The sequence below is a fragment of the Cnephaeus nilssonii genome (genome assembly GCF_951640355.1).
Source record: "Cnephaeus nilssonii genome assembly, chromosome: 13".
NCBI classification, from domain to species: Eukaryota; Metazoa; Chordata; class Mammalia; order Chiroptera; family Vespertilionidae; genus Cnephaeus; species Cnephaeus nilssonii.
Window position 1 is genome coordinate 60,610,761 of NC_137084.1, and position 8,001 is coordinate 60,618,761.

Sequence of the window (8,001 nt, forward strand, 5' to 3'; positions counted from 1 at the left end):
ATTAAGTGCTTTCCATATATCAAGAACTCTGCTAAGTGATTATTTTTAATTACGCTTTGCGGTAAGTGGCCTCATTACATAATCCCATTTTAACATATGAGGAAACTGAGGCATAGAGGGGCTAATATGGATTTGCTTTTTTTCCCTTCAAATTTTTGGCTTTTTTTTTTTTTACTTTTGTGAACACATTTTATTTATTTATTTTTTTAACATTTATTGTTGAAAATATTACATAAGTCTCCCTTCCCTTCTCCTCCATTGACCTCTTCTAGCCCCCTACCTACCCAGGCCTTCACCACCCTATTGTCTGTGTCCATGGGTTATGCATATATGCATATAAGTTGTTTGGTTGATCTCTTCCCAACTATCCACACTCCCACACATTCCCTCTGAAATTCTGCAATCTGTTCCATGCTCCTATGTCTCTGGATCTATTTTGTTCATCAGTTTATTTTGTTCATTAGATTCCACATATGAATGAGATCATGTGATACTTGTCTTTCTCTGACTGGCTCGTTTTGTTTAGCATAATACTCTCCAGGTCCCTCCATGCTGTTTCAAAGGGTAAGAGATCCTTGTTTTTTACTGCTGCATAGTATTTGCCTCACTCTGGAGCCATTATTCTTAACTGTTACACACAGCTATCTTCCTGAACAGCAAGAAGTCAAAGGGCTTATGGAGCAACAGCAGCTTCTAGCCCAAGATCGCCCAACTTCAGTGGTCAGAAGACTAAAACTACTTGGGGGATTTAGGAAGAACTTTAGGGGTCATGGCTCCTAACACTCAAATTATAGGTGAGAAAGTTAACATAAAGAGATTGAGTGACTTACTCAAGTTCATACTGAACAGGACCTCTGTATCAACAATGATTTCCAAATATCTTCTGAGCCAACATCAGAGCTCACACATTGATTGCTAATTAACAAAATGTTCTACTCCTCTAACATTGATGTTTAGTGACAAAGAGAAAAGTTGTAGGCACGACTTTCGATATGGGTATTTTCCATTTCAAGAACTGAGTCAGACTCTTCACATTGGTATTTCATCCAACTCTTGGAAACTTCTTGCTAGTATGTGCATGGGCTCCTCGTTGCTATGCCACAGTGTGTGCTGTTGATGTCATCTGATACCAACAGTATCTTTTGATGTGAGAATTTTGTCATTAACTCCTCTATATCTCTTTAAGTATCATATTGTGTGTTTGTTTTTAGGTGGTTTTTTTTTTTTTTTAACTTTTGGGTTGGGTTTAGAAGCTTTTTGGAACCATCTGACTTATTTATTTTTGTCCTGAGGAGTAAAAGTTTGAGTCATATCTCTGTGGGCTTTTTGCTCTTCCAAGACTAGATTAGTCAATTTATTGAAAAGCAAGGCCACTGGGCTTTGTTTAAACAAGGAACAAGAGTATTATATGGCTTTGTACTTGAGAAGTTTGTTCACAGATAGTGCACTGGCACTAGAGACGGATGCATTGTCCTATCATTAAATCAACTTTTCAGATAATAAAAGAAAGTCACTTTTTTTCCAGTCCACTGTGGAAAATCATCATATTCAGAGTTTCATTTATTCCATTACAAACTCACAGTCTATAGTTACACTAGCATCTTTTTCACTGTCATAAAGGGTTGCTTTTGACATGGAGACATGCTAAGTAATCTTTCAGATAAAATGCTAACAGCTCTGCCTCTACAGGTGTCTGTCTGCTTTGAAACCAAGGGGCCTTTATTGTAAAATGCTTTGGGCAAATGAAGCCTTTGATGAAGGGAGCATATAAGATATGGTCTCATACCACATAAAACACACCTGTAAGAAGAAGTATCGATACATGAAAACCCTGTTCTCTGTCTATATGCCTCTTTCATTAGGATTTATTATAGTATCAGTTGTTCATTTATATGCATTTATTAAGCACTGCAGAAAGTGTTGTTGGGGGATATGAAACTGAGCAAGCGTGGGATCTGTTTTGTGGGAACTTGTTGGATAGCTGGGGATACAAGTTGTGAGCACAGGGTGGCTTGCACAAGAACTATGACACAGCAGTCAGACACATTGACAAGGGTGCTACAGCGGGATGTAAAGGCCCAGGTAATTCGGGATATGAGGAAAAGGGGCGGGGCTAATATTCCTATGGGAAATATTTCTGGGAGAGCTGGATTTTGATATGCATCTCAAAGAAGGTAGAAGCTGTGGATTAGAGAAGAGAAATTATGGGATTTGAAGAAAAGAGTGCTGAGGAAAGGAATAAAGTATAAAAACACTAAAACTGACTTGGCAAAACATTTGTTTAGCTAGAACACAGGCAGCATGCAGGAAGTAGATGAGATTGCAGAGGCGTAGGCTTGGGGAGATGGAGGCTCCGTGGACAGACTACAAACTGAGAGGCTATGATTTGATATGAAAACTACATGGGAAGCACTAAATGAAAAACTGCCATGTGAAATAAAGAGTTTGAGAAGGGCTTTCTGGCATGAAGGAACAAAGCTTGGAGTCACTGGAGGTTGGAGATCATCTAGGAAATTGTAATCATCCAACAGAAATATAATGCAAGCCACATATGGAATTATACATTTTCTTATAGTCATATTGAAAAAGTAAAATTAATTTAAATAACATGACTGATTTATCCTGATATGTAAAAACATGACATGTCAACATGTAAGCGATATACAAATTAGTAATAAACTATTCAACAGTTTTTTTATATTGAGTCTTTGAATTTGTGCATTTATACCTATGGCACTTCTCAATTTGGATGTTAAATTTTTTATTGGAAATATTTTATCTGTGTTTAGATTTTATAAAATTTACAGTTAAAAAATGTTGATTCACGTCCTCACGTTGTTCCCAACATACTTGAATGTTTCCCAATAACTAAATTGAGTACTAGCTATTAAATTAAAATTAATTAAAATGAAAGGGAAAACATTCAGTTTCTCCACTGTACTAGCCATGTTTTACATGCTCACTGGCTTCATGTGGCTAGCATTGACTATAGGGCCAGCTTAGGTGCAGAGGCTTGTCCTGGGGGGTAGGTAAGAGCAGGAGCTCGAGTGGAGGGAGTTTCCATGGAATTGTGCTCCTTGATGCCCTAAAGAGCAAAGTAATTTTGTCCTGAAAGAGAATAAAGGTGGTCGCCTGTGTCTAAACATGTTCCATCATAAGTTCCCTGACGACAGGGGCACACAACTGTACTCACGTTCCTTTTTATCCTCCCCCAATGCAATGCTTGATATGTGGTGAGTGATTATTAACAGGCTTCTTAGAACACCATGGTTTGTTCATATTTGTTTGAATTACAAACCCACGTTCGCCTCTGGCCATTCTCAGCATTTGATCGCAGACAGGGGACATGGAAGCCTGCCTCTCAGGGACCCTGTGTTAGAGAACATTGAGCGGAGAGTCAGAAAAGCAGGCTAAACAGAGCTTGGTCTGGGGATTCTCTCCTTTTTTCCCCTTGCTTTTTATAATATTTTCATTCCATTTATTGTGGTGACATTGGTTGGTGTACCATTCTATAATACATCATCTGTATATTATATTGGGTGTTCTCCACCCCAAGTCAAGTCTCCTTTCATCACCATTTATCCTCTCTTCTATTTATTATTTTCTAGCCCTTCTTTCCTTCCTACCCCTGTTTCTTCTTTCCTTGTAATAGGTTTAATATCTGAATCAAACTCAGAAAATTGTCCCACAGCATTATAAAAATCTGGGAACTTATCCTCTTGACATATGAAGAGAGCTGTGGTCACTGCTCTATGAAAGGGCAAGGATCGGATTGACCTTGCAGAAGGTGCCCCTGACTTTCATCTTGATCCAGACAAGAGTGAGTGGGTGGCCCTCTCACTACTTGCCAGCTCATTTCATTCAGCTGGGACTTATTAAATCGCTGTGCTACTTGGGGCCTCACAAAGCAGCCTTCATGTATGAGACATATATTTTTTAACACTTTTTCAAGACTTCAAAAATTTTTTTATTAATTTTGAGAGAGAGAGAAAACAAGAGGGAGAGAGAAAGAGAGAAACATTGATGTGAGAGCAAAACATCGATTGGCTGTCTCCTGCATGCCCCCTACCAGGGATTCAGCCTGAAACCTGGGCATATGCCCTGACAGGGAATCCAACCAGTAACTTTTTGGTGCATGGGACTACGCCCAACCAATTTAGCCACACCAGTCAGGCACTCCCTTTTTTTAGTACAAATTTGGATTTGCAGAGTAATTGAACAGGCAGTACATAGAGCTCCATGTACCCTGCTCCAGAACCCCATCACCCCAACATAATTTCCCCTATTTATATCTTGCATTAGTGTGGCACATTTTCTAAAATTGATAAGCCAATATAAATGCATTGTTATTCACTAAAGTCCATAGTTTACCTTAGGGTTCACTCTTTGTGTTGTACACTTTACGGGTTGTGACAAATGCACAATGACATGTAGCCACCGTGGCAGTATCATACAGAATCATTTCACTTTCCTTAAAGTCCCCTGTGCCTCATGTAGTTAAGAAATCAAAAGGACAACATTATTTCATGATGTGAAAATTATGGGAATTCCAATTGCAATTCCATAAATAAAGTTTTATTGAGACACAGTCATGTTCATTTGTTTACCTATTATCTATGGTTGCTTTTGCTCTACAATGAAGTTTAGTGGCACCAAGGACATCTGGCCTGCTAAGCTGAACACATCCACTACCTGGCCCTCCACAGGAAAAGGTTGTTGACCTTAGTCTAGATGGTAAGTTCTGGAAAGTTTGAACTGTCACCTCACAGCACATAGTGAGGGAAAATGAACCTAGTATGTTTCTATCCTAAACTGACTGATTTCAGATACAAAATGTCCTCTCTGGAATATAGTCATCTTTCTCCCAGGGCCCTAGAATCCCTTCTGCTATCTTGCTGATGGGTCTTTATCACTTTTGTCTTGAAATGTGCAGTTGAATGTTCATAAATCATAAAACTGGGGATACATGAATTCATTCATTTGTTCATATATCCTCCCTCCCTCCCTCCCTCCCTCCCTCCCTCCCTCCTTCCCTCCAACAAATAGTCACTTAATATTTGCTTTTTGTTGTGCACAGTCCTAGTTAGCAGAGGTTTAAAAAGCACCTCAGTTCTTTAGGGAGGTCGGATATGAGTGTGGATGACAGACAGATAAAATAATAACAACACAATAAGTCCAGAGGCATGGAGGCATGGAACAGACTGAGATATCTCTGAGGGGAGAACTTATACTTACTAGTGGCCCAGTGCACGAATTCGTGCACATTGAAAGGCAATTAATTAGAAGAAATATTTTAATGTCACTATTAGCCCTTTCTTTATAATAGAAATGTCAACCAAATTCACAATCGACAATGACAGATGGAAACACATGTGTGCGATTGGCGCCAGCGACAGCTTTATATGTATCACACATGCGAGAGTCAACTTAGCCTTTTATAGATAGAGAACAAACTTGCTTAATTAGACCTTCTTTCTGATTTAGTTAAACTTTTTCCAGCCCAGTGAAGCACCCCAGCTTCTCTTTCAGGCAATTATCAGCAACACAGCAGTAAATATCAACACGAAGCAAATTATTATTGTAGATCATGCAGGGAGAACAAAGGGTAAAATGTTTAACTGCAGCAGTGTTTGACTATATTCTGCACAGTGAGAAAGCCTAAAGTCATTTTCAAGGTCCACCACTTCTTACTTCTTTCCAGTCAGGTCAAGTTTCTAAGCTTTCTAAATCTCCGTTTTCCAGCGAATGAAAAGAAAATAGGATTCTACCAAGTCTCCTATCTACCTACTCCAGGACTTCTGTGAGGATCAAATGAGATGAGGCACGGGAAAATGCTTCACAGACATTTGGTTACAGTGTAAAATGTTTCCAGCTGGCTATAAAGCTAGTCGTGTTCCTGGGCTGAAGAAACTCCAAGGAGGCTGGTTGTTAGGGAGAGGAAGCTGGGTGTTGCTATATTAGGGATGGACACTTAGCATATTAGCCATATATATACACACACAAATACATATATATATACATAGCCCATGGATACAGACAATAGTGTGATGAAGGCCTGGGGTGGGGTAGGGGCTGTGTGGAGGGGGAAAAAGAAGGTGGGAATGGGGACATCTATAATACTGTCAATAATAAAATATATATTTAGAAAATAATAATAACATCAACACAGTGTGGTGAGTACTATAATAAGCCTTAGGCATCACAAATAGAATAATAGGCCCAAGAATCAAAGAACCACCAATCATTTATTTAACAAATAGTTACTAGATACCTGTTAAATGCCAGGTACTGTGCTAGGTGTTGGGAATATTATGGTGGGCAAGACAGATCTGAAAGAGCTTTAAGTCTAGCTTATAGTTTATAATTATCATAAATACAGGAAGGATTTTTGAGGCCATCTGATGCAATCCTCTTATCTGATGGAAAACCCTTGCTACTGCTGTCTTGACAAGTGCCATTTACATGAATGTGGTCTATCTCCAGTGACAGGAAACTCACAGATTAATTTACATCTAATGTTGGACAATATAAATGTTGGTTGTTATGCTTTATTTGACTTTATTTTATCTACCCTGTGCCTCTTAGTAGAAATGATATATTTCACTGCTGAAAAGTACTTGTTAGACAATCTAAAATCACTTTTTTATGTGACAATATAAAAGATATTAACATTCATTAAAATATAAGCTTCATAAGGACAGAGATTTTGTCTTTTGTTCACCACTTTATTTATAGCATTTACCCTGGAAGAGACTTTGGCACATGATAGACATCACGTGAGTGTAAATGAGTGAATAACAGGCTTATCATACAACGAGCATAGACTATATGTCAAACTCTTTACGTAAATGATCTCATGTCTTATACCATGAGACTATTTCTTCCTTCTCATCCTCCTGGGGGGCCAACTGATACTTAAATAACTTGCTGAGACCAACAGACTCAGGTGGTAAAGCTTAGGCTACAGCTGCTCTATACCTTCTGGTGGCCAGGTGTCCTTCTTGCCTGTACTCTGGAGACCTAGGGTGTGCAGGCATCCCACAGGCTTGTCTTTCCTGGCACAGGAGGGTAACTGGACAAGGACAGGCAAAGGTACATTGAGGAAGTAGTCAAGCAAATGTCGAACAATCTTTGTGGCACCACTGAGGCCAGGGGCACTGCATGGGGCCCATTTGTAAGGAGGCCACGTCTTAAGGATGTTCTTAACCATCTAGTCAGACCACAGCATGCCCCTTCAGGTCCCAGAAGTTGGTACCTGAAAATAGCCACGGGCAGACTTGTGATAGCTGCATATTCTTTCATACACTCCACTAATGAAGGTAGGAATTTGCTCCCCGATGCATTGATGTGGTGTAACCTTTGCTTCTCAAAGAGTGGACCCCGCCAATCAGCAGCATTGGCAACATCTGGGAGTTTGTTAGAAATGCAGAATTTCAGGCTCCAGCCCAGCTGTACTAGATCAGAACCTGCAATTTATTAAGATTCCCAGGTGATTTGTGTGCACATTAAAGTTTGGGAAGCAACTAGTGTAATTCATAAAGTTAATGCTTTGCTCAGCTGGTATCACAGGCTTCTATGTGGGACACGCTATGCTGTTTCCTGGCTTAGGGAAATCTTGTGTGGCCATATTTGGGCTGTGGGCAATGGGCCAACTCTTAGCAATCTCCAAAACAGTCAACTCTGATTTTAATTCCTTCTTGCCTTCTCTGCCTGCATGAAAATTCCTATGTATTCTTCAAAGGGAGCTTAAATGCTAACTCTTCCATAATTCCCTAAATCCAAAACTTACCCCAGGCCTTCAGTACCATTCTAGATGGACTTTCCTGGGAAGACTCTACAGCCCTCTCCGCCCAAACCCCCACCCCCCATCCCCACTTTTTAAGAAATAACTAGGTAGACTTTTTTTTTTTTTTTTTTTGAGCAGTTTTAGGTTTACAGAAAGATTGAGCAGAGAGTATAGAGAAGCCCTGCCGGTTTGGCTCCGTGGATAGAGTGTTGGCC